At 42.5% G+C, this 13,988-nt stretch overlaps 1 long non-coding RNA gene across 1 annotated transcript in view; it reads right to left on the bottom strand.

Moving 5' to 3' along the window:
• Positions 1 to 413: 413 nt before the first annotated feature.
• The window catches only part of LOC138473537 (uncharacterized), a 75,988-nt gene continuing 62,413 nt past the window's right edge, over positions 414 to 13,988 (bottom strand). The window contains exons 2-3 of the long non-coding RNA XR_011268770.1: positions 884 to 950; positions 414 to 574 (exon numbers count right to left, since the gene is read on the bottom strand). This is a non-coding gene — a long non-coding RNA (uncharacterized lncRNA). The remainder of the gene's footprint in view (positions 575 to 883; positions 951 to 13,988) is intronic.

Raw genomic sequence — 13,988 nt, 5'->3', positions numbered from 1 at the left:
AAAGAAATTATCTCCCAGTATTTGTCCACTTCTTTCTTAGAAGCTCGTTCCAATTTAACAAATTTGTAACGTAAATCCTCTCTGGGTTTGGGCAGGTTTGATGCGAAAGCATGCACATTACTGCCCTTCGGGGCAAAAAGATTAACAGCATCCTCTTCTCTTGTTTCTAAATATTCTGCCATTATGGCTAATAGCTGATTGTTCCTGGTCAGCAGGTTCTGAAGTACCTCGATACAAACAACAAAAAAGTGAGGAATCTATTTTTTGGTACTGATGTCGAAGAACTCTGCGCCCTTTTTATCTTTTGTGTTCATACAGTTAAGGTCGCATGTGTAATTAGGGTAACCGTGGAGTCCTATAATTCCTCTACTCCACTAGGAAAAGACCATAACACAAAATGTTACCCTTATGTGTTGCTCATGCGCCCAAGTTGTTTTTACTCCATACAGATGGAGAAGGAAATAAAGTACCACACAAGATTTGTGTTTTGATTCACCAATATTTATATGGAAAACTGTTGCCCTTTAGTGATGACACGTGTTTCAACGTAACCAACGTCTTTCTCAAATCAGGGCTGGTATCAACAAATGACAAGTAATATCAAAAACAGTGCATAATAAATTGATTTATGTAAACACCAATGTGGTCCACAAGAACGTTTGCACATGCATGAATTAAGAAATAATTAACAAAATGATAATAACATGGCCATGTTTGGGGGGGGGGGAAAGGAAGGAGGTTTGTGGGAAAGCGAGAAGAGAAAAAATATAAAAACACATGATTGTTAAACAATATGTCAATAGTGTTAATCCTATTTTTTTAATGAGTACATTGGTATATTTAGAATAATTTATTGTATGCTTATGTTCATTGTATTTCTTACCCAATGTAACCGTCCTCTTAAATGTTCTCAAAAGCTTGAATCCAGTCATGGGTTAAATCCCGTGTCCCTGTAGGGGAAGCATTTACATATGCTCGTTTAACTGCCTTGTATTATGGGCACAGATTGTGTCTCTATATAGAGTCTATCCAATGCTGTGTTCATGCTTTAAATACGTGCACACAGAAATTACAAGGATATGATGTTCTCACCACGTTACATTGCATTCAAAAACTCTAGGGGAGGGTGTTTGTCCTTTTCTATTTTTCCTTTTCCTTTTGTTTGTTATATCTACAATCGTAAAACACGCAGGCCCACATGTCCGTGAACCTTATTCCTTTCCCACCTGGTGGGCTTTCCTGCTTACCTCTATTTCCTCAAAGTCGTCCCTTTCAGTCCTTGTGTGATTGTGTCTCCCAATCTCGTCTTTTGTTTGATCACGTTACTAGGTTACCTGTGTCCTACTTCTGTTTCTATGTTGTCGGCCATATTTTGGGGCTGAAACCCTATGTCCTACTTCTGTTTCTACATTGTCCGCCATATTTTGGGCTAAAACTCTATATCGGTATTGTGTTTTGTGTTTGTTTGGACGCACGTTCACGTAATCGAAAATAGTTGCGCTCTTTTAAAGACAAAATGTTCTAATACTTTTTTAGTCTTAATGAAGCGGTGTGTAACACCAAACAGAGTTCATAACAAATGTTATTCTAAATATTATTCTAAATATTATTACAACGACACTCCCTAAATCAATGGAGAATTTTATCAGCAAACAAGAGGAGTGGCGATGGGAGTAAAATTTGCCCCCGCACTCGCCAACCTCACAATGGCAATGTATGAGGACAAACACATCTATGGAGATGAAATATATCAGGATCATGTGATTCTTTGGACCCGCTATATCGACGATGTGTTACTTATCTGGAAAGGTGAACAAGAGGAGTTAGAACAATTCAAGACTAGAGCCAACAATAACCTTATGGGGATTGAATTTACTGGGATTACCAGCAAAGAACAAATAGATTTTCTGGATCTAAATATCTATGTGAAAAATAATCAACTGTTGACTAGGACCTTCAGGAAGCCTACAGAGGCTAATTCAACTTTATTTGCAACCAGCTGTCATCATTCTTCGGTTGTAAGGAATATCCCTAGTGGAGAATACATCAGAGCTCGGCGAAACTGTTCGGAACAAAAAACTTTTGAGCAAGAATGTCAACTGCTTTCAAGAAGATTTAAGGCCAGAGGATATGGAACTAAGATTATTGCCAAAGCACAAAGGAAAGCCAAAGCTCTTAACAGAGCAGACACCCTAACTACGAAAACCAGAATCAACAACCAAACAGAGGAAGTGACTTTCATTACGACTTACTGTAAGAATAATGGAATTTTAAGGAAGATCCTAAAAAGGAATTGGCATTTGCTACAATTGGACCCACACGTCAGGAACTACATTAAGGACAACCCGACTATAATCTTCAAACGAGCCAAAACCATAAAAAATGTATTGAGTCCATCTCTGCTCCCTATACTAGAAATTGGGAGTTCGAATATTTGGTTACCTAAACAAACACAAGGTTTCAGAAGATGTGGAACTTGCACAATGTGCAAATACACCATAGACAATACTGCAAGCTTTCAGGATACATATGGCATTAAGCAGCAAATTTTGGAACACATCAATTGCAGAAGTAAATATGTTATATATGTCATTATATGTTTATGTCACAAAATGTACATAGGAAGTACGATAAGAGAATTAAGGATTAGAATAAGAGAACACCTTTCAGGAATAGGGAATCCTAATTCTAACTCACCATTAGCACAGCATTGGCAAAAAGAGCATCAGTGCGATGAAAAAAGACTTTTAAAATTTTTGGGTCTAAAAAGAATAACCTTAGGACCAAGAGGAGGAAATTTGGAGCTGAAATTACGACAAGAAGAAGCCAGAATGATTTGCAAATTTAGAACTGTTGAAAAAGGTTTAAACTCTGACAATGAGATGTATTCTTTTCTCTGAAAATATTATCAATGTAGTATCCTGTTTTGTGGGTTTCATGAAAGAATTATCACCTCAGAAACATCAACACACAAAAAGGTACACATGTCCCATAACATACACACCGAAATGTACTTAGGCAGAGGCATCAACATTGATCAAAAAGATTAACATAATGATATTCGGAGGCATGATACATTGTGTCTTATAATATCACAAGACTGATCAAGACACATTTTGTCACATTACGCAAGAATTTAATAGATGCCAATACATTTTTTGGAGATACAGTAACTTGTGTCCCATTGACATGACTTGCGTCAAAAAAGGAGAAAAAGGGGAGGAGTCTTCAACGATTTAGGGAGTGTCGTTGTAATAATATTTAGAATAACATTTGTTATGAACTCTGTTTGGTGTTACACACCGCTTCATTAAGACTAAAAAAGTATTAGAACATTTTGTCTTTAAAAGAGCGCAACTATTTTCGATTACGTGAACGTGCGTCCAAACAAACACAAAACACAATACCGATATAGAGTTTTAGCCCAAAATATGGCGGACAATGTAGAAACAGAAGTAGGACATAGGGTTTCAGCCCCAAAATATGGCCGACAACATAGAAACAGAAGTAGGACACAGGTAACCTAGTAACGTGATCAAACAAAAGACGAGATTGGGAGACACAATCACACAAGGACTGAAAGGGACGACTTTGAGGAAATAGAGGTAAGCAGGAAAGCCCACCAGGTGGGAAAGGAATAAGGTTCACGGACATGTGGGCCTGCGTGTTTTACGATTGTAGATATAACAAACAAAAGGAAAAGGAAAAATAGAAAAGGACAAACACCCTCCCCTAGAGTTTTTGAATGCAATGTAACGTGGTGAGAACATCATATCCTTGTAATTTCTGTGTGCACGTATTTAAAGCATGAACACAGCATTGGATAGACTCTATATAGAGACACAATCTGTGCCCATAATACAAGGCAGTTAAACGAGCATATGTAAATGCTTCCCCTACAGGGACACGGGATTTAACCCATGACTGGATTCAAGCTTTTGAGAACATTTAAGAGGACGGTTACATTGGGTAAGAAATACAATGAACATAAGCATACAATAAATTATTCTAAATATACCAATGTACTCATTAAAAAAATAGGATTAACACTATTGACATATTGTTTAACAATCATGTGTTTTTATATTTTTTCTCTTCTCGCTTTCCCACAAACCTCCTTCCTTTCCCCCCCCCCCCAAACATGGCCATGTTATTATCATTTTGTTAATTATTTCTTAATTCATGCATGTGCAAACGTTCTTGTGGACCACATTGGTGTTTACATAAATCAATTTATTATGCACTGTTTTTGATATTACTTGTCATTTGTTGATACCAGCCCTGATTTGAGAAAGACGTTGGTTACGTTGAAACACGTGTCATCACTAAAGGGCAACAGTTTTCCATATAAATATTGGTGAATCAAAACACAAATCTTGTGTGGTACTTTATTTCCTTCTCCATCTGTATGGAGTAAAAACAACTTGGGCGCATGAGCAACACATAAGGGTAACATTTTGTGTTATGGTCTTTTCCTAGTGGAGTAGAGGAATTATAGGACTCCACGGTTACCCTAATTACACATGCGACCTTAACTGTATGAACACAAAAGATAAAAAGGGCGCAGAGTTCTTCGACATCAGTACCAAAAAATAGATTCCTCACTTTTTTGTTGCATGCTCCAACATCCACCCACCTTGAGAAGGGACAAACTATCACAATCAGGTATCTTGCTCCGTTACATCTTTCCCCCATATCCGCATAGTCAATGTGGAGCGCTCTAAACGGGCCCACATGATGCGGTAGTGTTCCTCGCAGTGTCCTCAGTGTTATTCCTGAACTGTATGTCTGACATGTTGTACATTCTATCGTGAACTTTGACAAATGTTCCTGTAAGTTTGGAACAAACCAATGTTCGTGTATTTCTGCTGCAATGTGCTGTTTAGTTACATGTGTTGGAAAGTGTAGTTATTGGAATGCTATTTCTAGTAACTCCACTGGCATCACTACCTTCCCTGTATTTTTCCTGTCTCCATATTAAATCTGTTGACGATTGTTTGCAACCTCTCCTGGCCCTCAACTCTTGTTCCTCTACAGGTGCACGTCTTTGGAGCTCTATTACTTGGGAAATTGGTGTATGGCTGTATCCTTCCTCGGATGTATCTGTGCTCAGTGTTTTGACAATGCATTCTATTGCTTGTGAGATATTGAAATACGCGGCGTCTTTCGCTGCTGCGTCTGCTGCCGCGTTTCCCAATGAGATTGTATCGGTGTTGTTGGTATGCGCTTGGCAATTCACAAACGCTACTACTGATGGTTCTGCCAATGCTTCTATCAGTTCATTCAGTAAAGCGGCATGTTGTACTGGCGAACCATCTGCCCTTTGAAACCCTCTTCGTCGCCATCGTGACAGCCTTGAGTGTACTGTTGTAGTAGCATATGCTGAGTCAGAGTATATTGTTACCGCACATCCTTTAGCAGTGCGCAGCGCTTCAATTAGCGCTGTCAATTCCGCTGCTTGTGCTGAGTAATGAGAAGGGGAGGCATTTGTGTACAATAATCTCATATTCTTCTTCTTCCATTCTTAAAACCGCTGCCCCTACGTGCTTTTCTCCTGTTTCACTGTCTATTGATGCTGACCCGTCCACAAAGTATATTTCTCCCTCCCTTAGTGCATTTTCACTTGCTTTGGGGATATCATACTCTTCTCCCTCATATGTAGTGTAATCATGTGTCTGGATATCTTCTACTGTTCAGGGCTCTGTAATGAATGTAGCTGGGATCACTGTCTTGCATCTGACCACATGAACATTTAGGCTTGATATTATTATTTCGTATGCTGTAGGCCTTTGCGTTGTTAGTGTTGATTTTGACCATTCTGAAATTGCAAAGAGTGAGTGTTCTGCGTATAGGGTCACTGATCATCCCATTACGATGGTGGAGCTTTTTTCTATTGCAAAGGCTGCTGCAGCGTGAGCTTGTTCGCATGCGAAGTGGCCTTGCATTACTGAGTCTAATGTACCGCTGTAATAGACCAATGGCTTGTGACCTAGTGATGTTTTCTGTGTCAGTACTGCAGTCATTAAAATACCATTGCAGTGTGAGAATAGGTAAAATTCCCGATCGTAATCTGGGTTCGCCAAAACTGGTGCGTGGGCAATGAGCTCTTTCAGTTTGAAATACTGTGTCATCATTTCATCTGTCCATTTTAATGGGACATTACTCTTTTGTCCTTCCTTCAGAGCCTGTAACAGTGGGCGTGTGCATGCTGCATAATCAAGTATCCATGCACGGTAGTAAATACAGATGCAGAGACATTTTTGCATGTCCTTCACTGTTTTTGGTATGATCAAATTGCATATTGCTGCTGCTCTGTCTGGTAAAATTCTCTTGCCATCTTTTAAAAATTAGCAGTCCTAAGTACGATACTTCTGCTAGGCTTACCTTTGTCCACCTTGTATCCTTTCATAGCCAACAAGTTTAACAATATTATTGAATCGGCCCTGCACTGTTCCTCACTTCTACTGCAGACAAGTAAATCATCTACGTATTGTATTATTGTGCTTTCTACATCAATGTTTCCAAGATCTTCATGCAGATTCTATTGAAAATGCTTGTGCTTTCGCAATATCCCTGCGGCAATCTGCAATGTTCATATCTGTTCCCCCCTAGCGTGAACACTGTGAGGTACTGTGAGATTGAGTCAAGTGGTATTGTGAAGAAAGCATTCTTCAAATCCACTACTGTGAAACATGTGGCATCTTTAGGTATGCTACACAGTATTGATGCTGAATTAGGTGCTAATGGGAACTCTTTCTGTATGACATCATTAATTGGGCGTAGGTCCTGGATCATCCTCCAAGCCCCGCCCTTTGCTTTTTTGATTGGAAAAATCGCTGTGTTACAAGGTGAATTAGATGGCACTATTATCCCTTGTTCTAGTAGTGCATTTATTGTTTCTTGTATTCCTTCCTCCCCCTCCCTTGATAGTGGGGACTGTTTCACTCTAGGGGGTATGGCACCTGGTTCAATTTTATTTTTATTGACGTAACTTCTTGTAATAGCCCTACATCATGGGGGCCTATAGTCCATATTTCTGGCAGGACCTTTTCCATATCTTCCTCAAATATAGTAGGCGGCACACTAACACTGGCCATGAGAGGGTTGTGTATCTCCCTGTATTGAATCATGATGTTACATGGTACACTTATTTCCATTATTATTTCCCCATCACTCTCACTGTCAGTGAACAGTTCTTCATCAGTTAAATCACGCAACATAATGTTTGGATCTATGTACAGCACTGTTCTCCACTCGCACCCATGTGTGTCCAGTCCTATCAGCGCAATACGTTTGCCCAAAGCATGTACCCCTTCCAGACCATTGGACACGATTGTTCCTGGTACAATATTTGTATTCACAAGTGGGCGGAAGACAAAATCTGAAGGTACCTTCCATTCTTTCCCTGTTATCTCTGGCACCACCCGTGCTAACACCTTGATACCATAAATGAACATATCCATGTTAATGGGCACCCCTCTTACCGCAACTTTGTTTGTCATTGTACTAATCATCAACATTGCCCACACCGGGCATACTCCTGGGGTGGAACAAACTATTCCCCGTTCAGTAAAGGAGATTGTCATGTTCAATTTACTCAGGAGGTCTCTTCCCAACAAATGTATTGGTGAGTCTTCGTGATACAGTAGAGTCGCTCACACTGTTTTCCCCTCCATCATTATGTCAAGATCTTTTGTGTAAGGAACTTTTAAAATAGCCCCAGAGAACCCCTACGTTTCCAAATGTCTTCTCGAGAGCGGGAACTCGCCTTCCATGAGGCACGATTTTTCAGCTCCCGAGTCCACCATAAAGATGAACTGTGTGTTGCCTATCTCTGCCCCCACTAGTGGTTCCTCTTCTGCACGTAGGTTAGTGGATAGGACTGGACACACAAGTGCTTTCTGTGGGCTGTCCTAATCTGCATATATCTCCGTTCCTGGAAAAGAGAATATGTTATCTCCCACCACCACTACTCCGCGAAAAGGTGCCGGTGAGCCATTAGCAGATGTTGTAAATATATTAAATATATTATTGTTTGCATTGCCCATAGTATTCTACCTTGCCATTTGTTGTGGCATACCTCTCTGCTGTGGTTGTTGTTGCGGCTGCTATCTTTGTTGCATTTGAGGCTCATTATAACATTGCCCGTTCTGCCCACTCCCTCCCATAGGTAACCCATAGGGACTGCCTAGGTGTGGGTGACCAAACTGCTGTTCATTCCCCATGGGGGGCTGTCCTTGATGATAACCCATAGGTCGCATTCTACATCCTCTTGAATTATGCCCCCACCTCCCGCAGTTCCAACATGACCCTTGTGGTCTTCACCTCATCTCAGGCCCTCCAAATCCTATGTTTCCCATTCCTCCTACTCCCCCTCTTGATCCTCTGTACCCACCTCGTCCTCTTACTGTCCTCCCTTGCCATTGGGGCCCCCAGTACTGCTTCTCTCCGTCCCACTGCTCCTGTCCACTTGCAGCCCATGATGCGGCCAGCTGGTGTATTTCCTACTCCCTCTTTTCCTTCGCCCTGTCTGTCAGTTGATGTTGTGGCATTCAGCGCTGCGACATTCACTAATTTATTTTGCACTAGTTTCGCCATGTCTGCCAACCTTCGCTGTGCTATCTCACTTTCTCTTTCTTTGATCCTCCTACAATGGTGCACAATTATGCTCTGAATCTCTGGCCAGCCCTTGGCTTCTATCTCAGCTATTTTATCCAAGGCCTTCTGTACCTCCTTTGGGAGCTCTTTTTTGTTATAAAGTAGAACAAGGTGGTAGATTGGTCCCGCGCCGTACCCATTTCACTTCTCCACAGGTCTTGCACAGGGAGGATGAATTGCGTAGGATCCTCCTCATCTCCCATAGTGCATTGCATCACTAAGTGTAAGTTTGGAGTGTCTGGAAGCGTTCTCTGCAATGCATCCCATACTTGCGCTCTAACGTTGTGAAATGCTGACCCATCATGGCGGTCACAGTTCGTTGTCACTCCCGGGAACCCCGCCTTCACCAACACTGCATCTGCTTGATCACCAACATCGGACACCAGCAAACTTTTCACATCCCCTAAAGCTAATGGTACCCCTACTGTGTTTTTTTAAATGCATGTATCCACTTTCCCGCCCCACCCGAAAGTGGAGGGAGAAGTTTCAACAAGTTATTCTTGTCCATCTGTGCCCATGGTATGATATATTGTGTATCAGAGGCATTTGTAGCTTTGCTTTTCCTCCTTTGTTACTTACCGTTCTCTTCTTCGTTTGACTCACCAGCATGTTCCCTACTCTTTGTCTTAATCTCCCTTGCCATCTTGGTGCAGCCCTTTCATCCTCTTGGTCAAAGTGGAATGGCAGCGGAGATCCCGCCGCTGCCGCTTCCTCTTCGTATTCATCTAGATCACTCCATACTTCCTCTGCCTCCTCCTCTGACTCCCTCTCTCCTTGCCCTTCCCCCCTCTGTCTGTCTGGGGTTGTAGGTCGTATTATTCTTACGGGTTTGCCATTTAGATGGAACAGGAACTCACCTGACTGCCACTCTTGTTCCTGCCCTTTCGGTATTGGCGCCGACGGCGGCGGGGAGGGTGTGGATCCCCCTTCCACACTTGGTGGAAGTGTGAGGTCAACTGCTGTCAAATCTGGTACTTCCCCCTCCCCCTAGCAATATATGGCCCTTATCACAACAAACCTCGTAATCGCGTTATCTCCATTTGTGCGTGTGCAAGCTACCTGTCTAAGGCTCCTGTTAATCGCACTAAATTCACTGGAGGGGCACTAGTTGGGCCATATAACCCTCCTGTTTTGTTTGGAGGCGGGGCGGTGGCTGATGCTCTTCTCGGAGAAGTTGGTGTGGTGCACGCTGGTACATACAGGGGCTCACTGTATCCTACTGCAGGCCTTGTCAGTAATGGGTATATTCTAGTGGGGTCATTCTCCTTTGTGGTTGTCGTGCATCCTCCCCCTGTTGCCCCATCTCCCCCCTCTGGAACCTTCTCTTTCTCAATGATAGTGTCTTTACTTACCTCGCCAATAGGCGCTACTTCTTCAAACATCCGCCACAAATCTAGCACTCCCTTCTGTTCTGCAACTGCTTTCCCCTGTATTTCGCAAGCAGGTGTGTGGATACTAGATCCAATACCCTCTTATCAAATGACCCTCCCTCCGGCCATATAGGCAGTGCACTGTCTCCTTTTATTTCCACCACCCACTGGTCATGATATTTTATATGATTTTTCTCACTATACAAAGGGAGATGCTGACAAATATGTGCTAATGGTGTGGTCCCTCCCATAATGACGTATTTTTTGCTCTTACTTGTGTTCACCTTATTTTCTGGGTATACATACACACTGTCAATCACTTAATAATCTCCTTTCAGTAACACGTCTGTTCAACCTTGTTTAACTCTTAACTCCAACAAATTTCAACAACCTTTTTACTTACACCCTTTTGCTGGAATCACAAATTATTTCAACAGGAAATATTAATTATTTACCAATATTCAAATTATTTCTCAACATACATCACAAATTTCATTACCAATATTTCTCATCAACCCTTATTCATCTCAATTCACAGATACATATACACCTGCTGACAAAACAACATGTAACATTTTAACACATAGAACACGTAACATGAACTACCTTCAGTTTACTCACCCTTTTTAATTATTTCAGTTTATTGCCCCTCACTCTTGCTTTCTCATGCACTCCCCACTTCTGAGCCCCCTCAGGCTACCTCACCAAGAATTCTGCTCACACGGAAAAAGAATATTCTAAATTACTACTCCGAGTCTACTAAATATATGAGACTCCTACTTTTTACGCGGTGCCACCTTCTACCCCCTTAGGGCTAGGCTCCCTTATTCCTTACCTCTTTTTTCCACAAAACCTGGCCATATAAAGGATAGATATGAAAAAGCCTCAGTGGCATTCACAGAGACCCTGAACTTGCCCTAGTTTTTTAATTTTTGACAGCTCCTTTATCTGCTCCCCTTCTCCCAAACCCTCTTTTCTCCCTTGAAAGTCTCGCAACCGGTACTCACGTGTTCAGTTGGGTGGTCCGAGAGCCACCGTTCACGGTCTATCCCCAATCTGGTCTGCTCCCCAACCAAGCCGTGACCCGCCTCGGCGAGCAGTTTTAAGTTGGGTATTTGGAAAACAGGAACCCTTGGAACCTCTTGTTTGTGCGCACAAACTGGTCAACCGCGGATGCAATGGTTTCGCTGGGAGGAGTCCCAGATCTGGCCGCACGGAACGGGGCCTTGGGGCACCTGTCCCAATCACATCGCGGTCACCAAATGTAAAGGCCCATCCCCGTCTTAAACATGCAATGCAAGGAAATGCAAGGAAATAAGACACACCCCAACCGGGAATGAGACTAAGAGGACAGGCTGTGAGAGTTAGTTTTCTTTTATGTGAAATTGGCATCCAGAGAACTCTGCTGCCCGAGAGCGCTCTGGCAAACATTACAATCACATGAACTTATCAAGGCAAAAATCGTCATTTGTCACATCATCATATAAGGGACTACACAGACACAGGATTTGATGAAAATTTAGTAACATATGTAGCTGTAGGTGCTGCTCCCTCCGGGTTGGCTGTTCGGTTGGCGGGAGAGTGAGCGTCATGCTGTCCATCTGTCTGTGTCCAGGCGGAGTGAGGGTCAGGTTGCTTTGAAGCATGGTGGCTACTAACTAAGCTAACATGAGATACTACCATTAGACATGCACTAAATAATAGTTCACTACAGCTCCTTTGAGCAAATCATCATAAACCTATAAATTGTATACATATAATCCCTGCATCACTCATTGGGACTTATATGGAGTACTAGGCTTAGGGGTCTTGGCCAGTGTGATAACATCGGTCGTGGGGTGGGTCTGAGTGTCTCATAGAAACTAGGGGGCATGCTGACATTTGTTAGGTCTATGGTGCAATATACTGTGACAGAGGTCTGATTTTAGTTGGGCACACACTGGGGTGGGCTTCATGGCAGGGTCGCGTGTCTGGTACATCAAGAAAATACCTTGCAGGGACACAGGGTTACACTGGCAGTAATTTTCCACATCGAGGGTAAGAGGGCACAGGCAGGTTTGTGGAGATGGATGAGCTACAAGGCCTGGTTCAGGCCGGTTCACACATGGGACAGTGATCTCAGAGGAAGGGTGAGATGTTGCTCAAGCGTGAGAATGGAGCTGCAAAGCTTCCAGGCACAGTGAGAAAAGGTGGGGGATATGAGCGCGGTGTACGGGGCGCTGCAAAGGGGAGAGAAGCCTTTTCGTATCAGCGCAGTGAGGCCTAGTCCAAAGATGGAGTTGAGGGTGCATAAAATGGATGTCAAGTTTGTCTCTCAATAGCCCCACCTACGCCAATGCCAGCATAAGGGCGACGTTAGCATAAGGGCAATGGAACGTCCACCACCATTGGGAGAGCAAGTGGTCCATTTTTTGCTGAATGCATGAGGGGGGTCCAAAACGACCCCTCACTCCCACACAGATGATACACCATCTGATCTGTCACCCCACTTCAGACATGTTGGTTTATATGAATTTGACTCCATTGGCTTTAATTAACTTTGAGCAAGATTTGTTGGTCGTAATAGGCCTTGTTGAATAGTCAATCTACTCTACATTTAGTCTGCGAGGCCCACTGCCCAGGGTGACGTGGAGCCTCTCACATTACTTATACTAGGAATGACATCATGGGAGTGTACTATATTAGCAGATATGGAACCAGGCATCAACTCCCATTACATTGGGTTTAAGTATCTAGCAATCCGCTGGACTGGACTCTTGGTCTAAAAATTCCACTGATGTTGATTCTGGCATAACAGCTGGAACTTTTAAAGTATTAGGGAACAGCCTTTTACGAGCAAATAGACCTTGTCGAGCCTTTTTTCGTTTGTCCGTTTTTTGTGTTATCTTATTTGCTTTGCCTTTCGGCGATCTAACTTTTACTCTTAGCGGGGGTGAGCGCTGAGCACAAATAGGGGCATCAACCATCACAAAAGAATCGTTAGGAGTCCCAAAAAAGTCAAGAGCTGTCTTATCCACATCTCCCAACTCTACAATTGTGTCATTATCAGTTACCCTGTCAATCACAGGTACAAGTGGTGTGGATAACGAGCAGTCAGCCAGGTTGTCAATCGTAATAACATCATAGAGGCCCATTTGGTTTTCATGGGAGCATATCGTAACCTTATCAGATAGCTCTTTGTTCAGGTCCTTGGCTATAACCACAGTATTAGACCGCTCAATTCTCTGTTCTTGCTGCAAATTACCCTTTGATTTAGTATTATCAAGCCCATAGTTCATTAAAAAAAGATTTATCAGCATCGTGCAATTTTATGTTGTCAAATTTGGACAAAACGGACCCTAACATTACTGACTGTGATTTAGATTCTGTTTTTAAGCCCTTGCAAAGAGTTACAAGCACGCATATGACCTGATTTATTTCTAATGAGGAGTCAGAATTGTCTTTGAGGTACTGCAATACAGCCGACAATCGACGTGGAAGAATGAACGGTGGAGTGAGAGCAAAACTAGAAAAGGAGGAGTCTGAAATCTTTGTCTTGCTAAGAGAAAGTGAGGGCAGTGAATCAAGCATATTATTTGAGTCCTCCATTGTAATTTGTTCATGGTCCATACCAACAGAAATGTCTTGAGGTGCCTGCATAGTTTTGTATGTTTGGAGGTAGGTTCTACTCGTGACTGGAAAATATGCAGTGATCATCGCAGCCCTCAAGGGAGAGGAAGCACCACCAGGCCGGGAATGTTGTCAATCCCTGATTCTCCTTAGATATTTGTGTGGTTTCAGCATTGTCGGCTTCATCAGGAATGACCTGCGTGTGTTGAACAAAGTATACAAATGAATAGGTCCAAAGGACGCTATGCTCAAAAGATACACTCCCAGAAAAAAAAAAAAAACAAATTGACCTTCCTCGTTGTGTAGTGTGGGGGTGTTTCCTAGTAATTGTTTAAAGTAGTCATCTGTGTA

The sequence above is a fragment of the Ambystoma mexicanum genome, chromosome 8 (assembly GCF_040938575.1).
Source record: "Ambystoma mexicanum isolate Mex_15411 chromosome 8, UKY_AmexF1_1, whole genome shotgun sequence".
NCBI lineage: Eukaryota > Metazoa > Chordata > Amphibia > Caudata > Ambystomatidae > Ambystoma > Ambystoma mexicanum.
The sequence above is the reverse complement of the archived record's forward strand: the minus strand, read 5'-3'. Positions and strand labels throughout refer to the sequence as shown.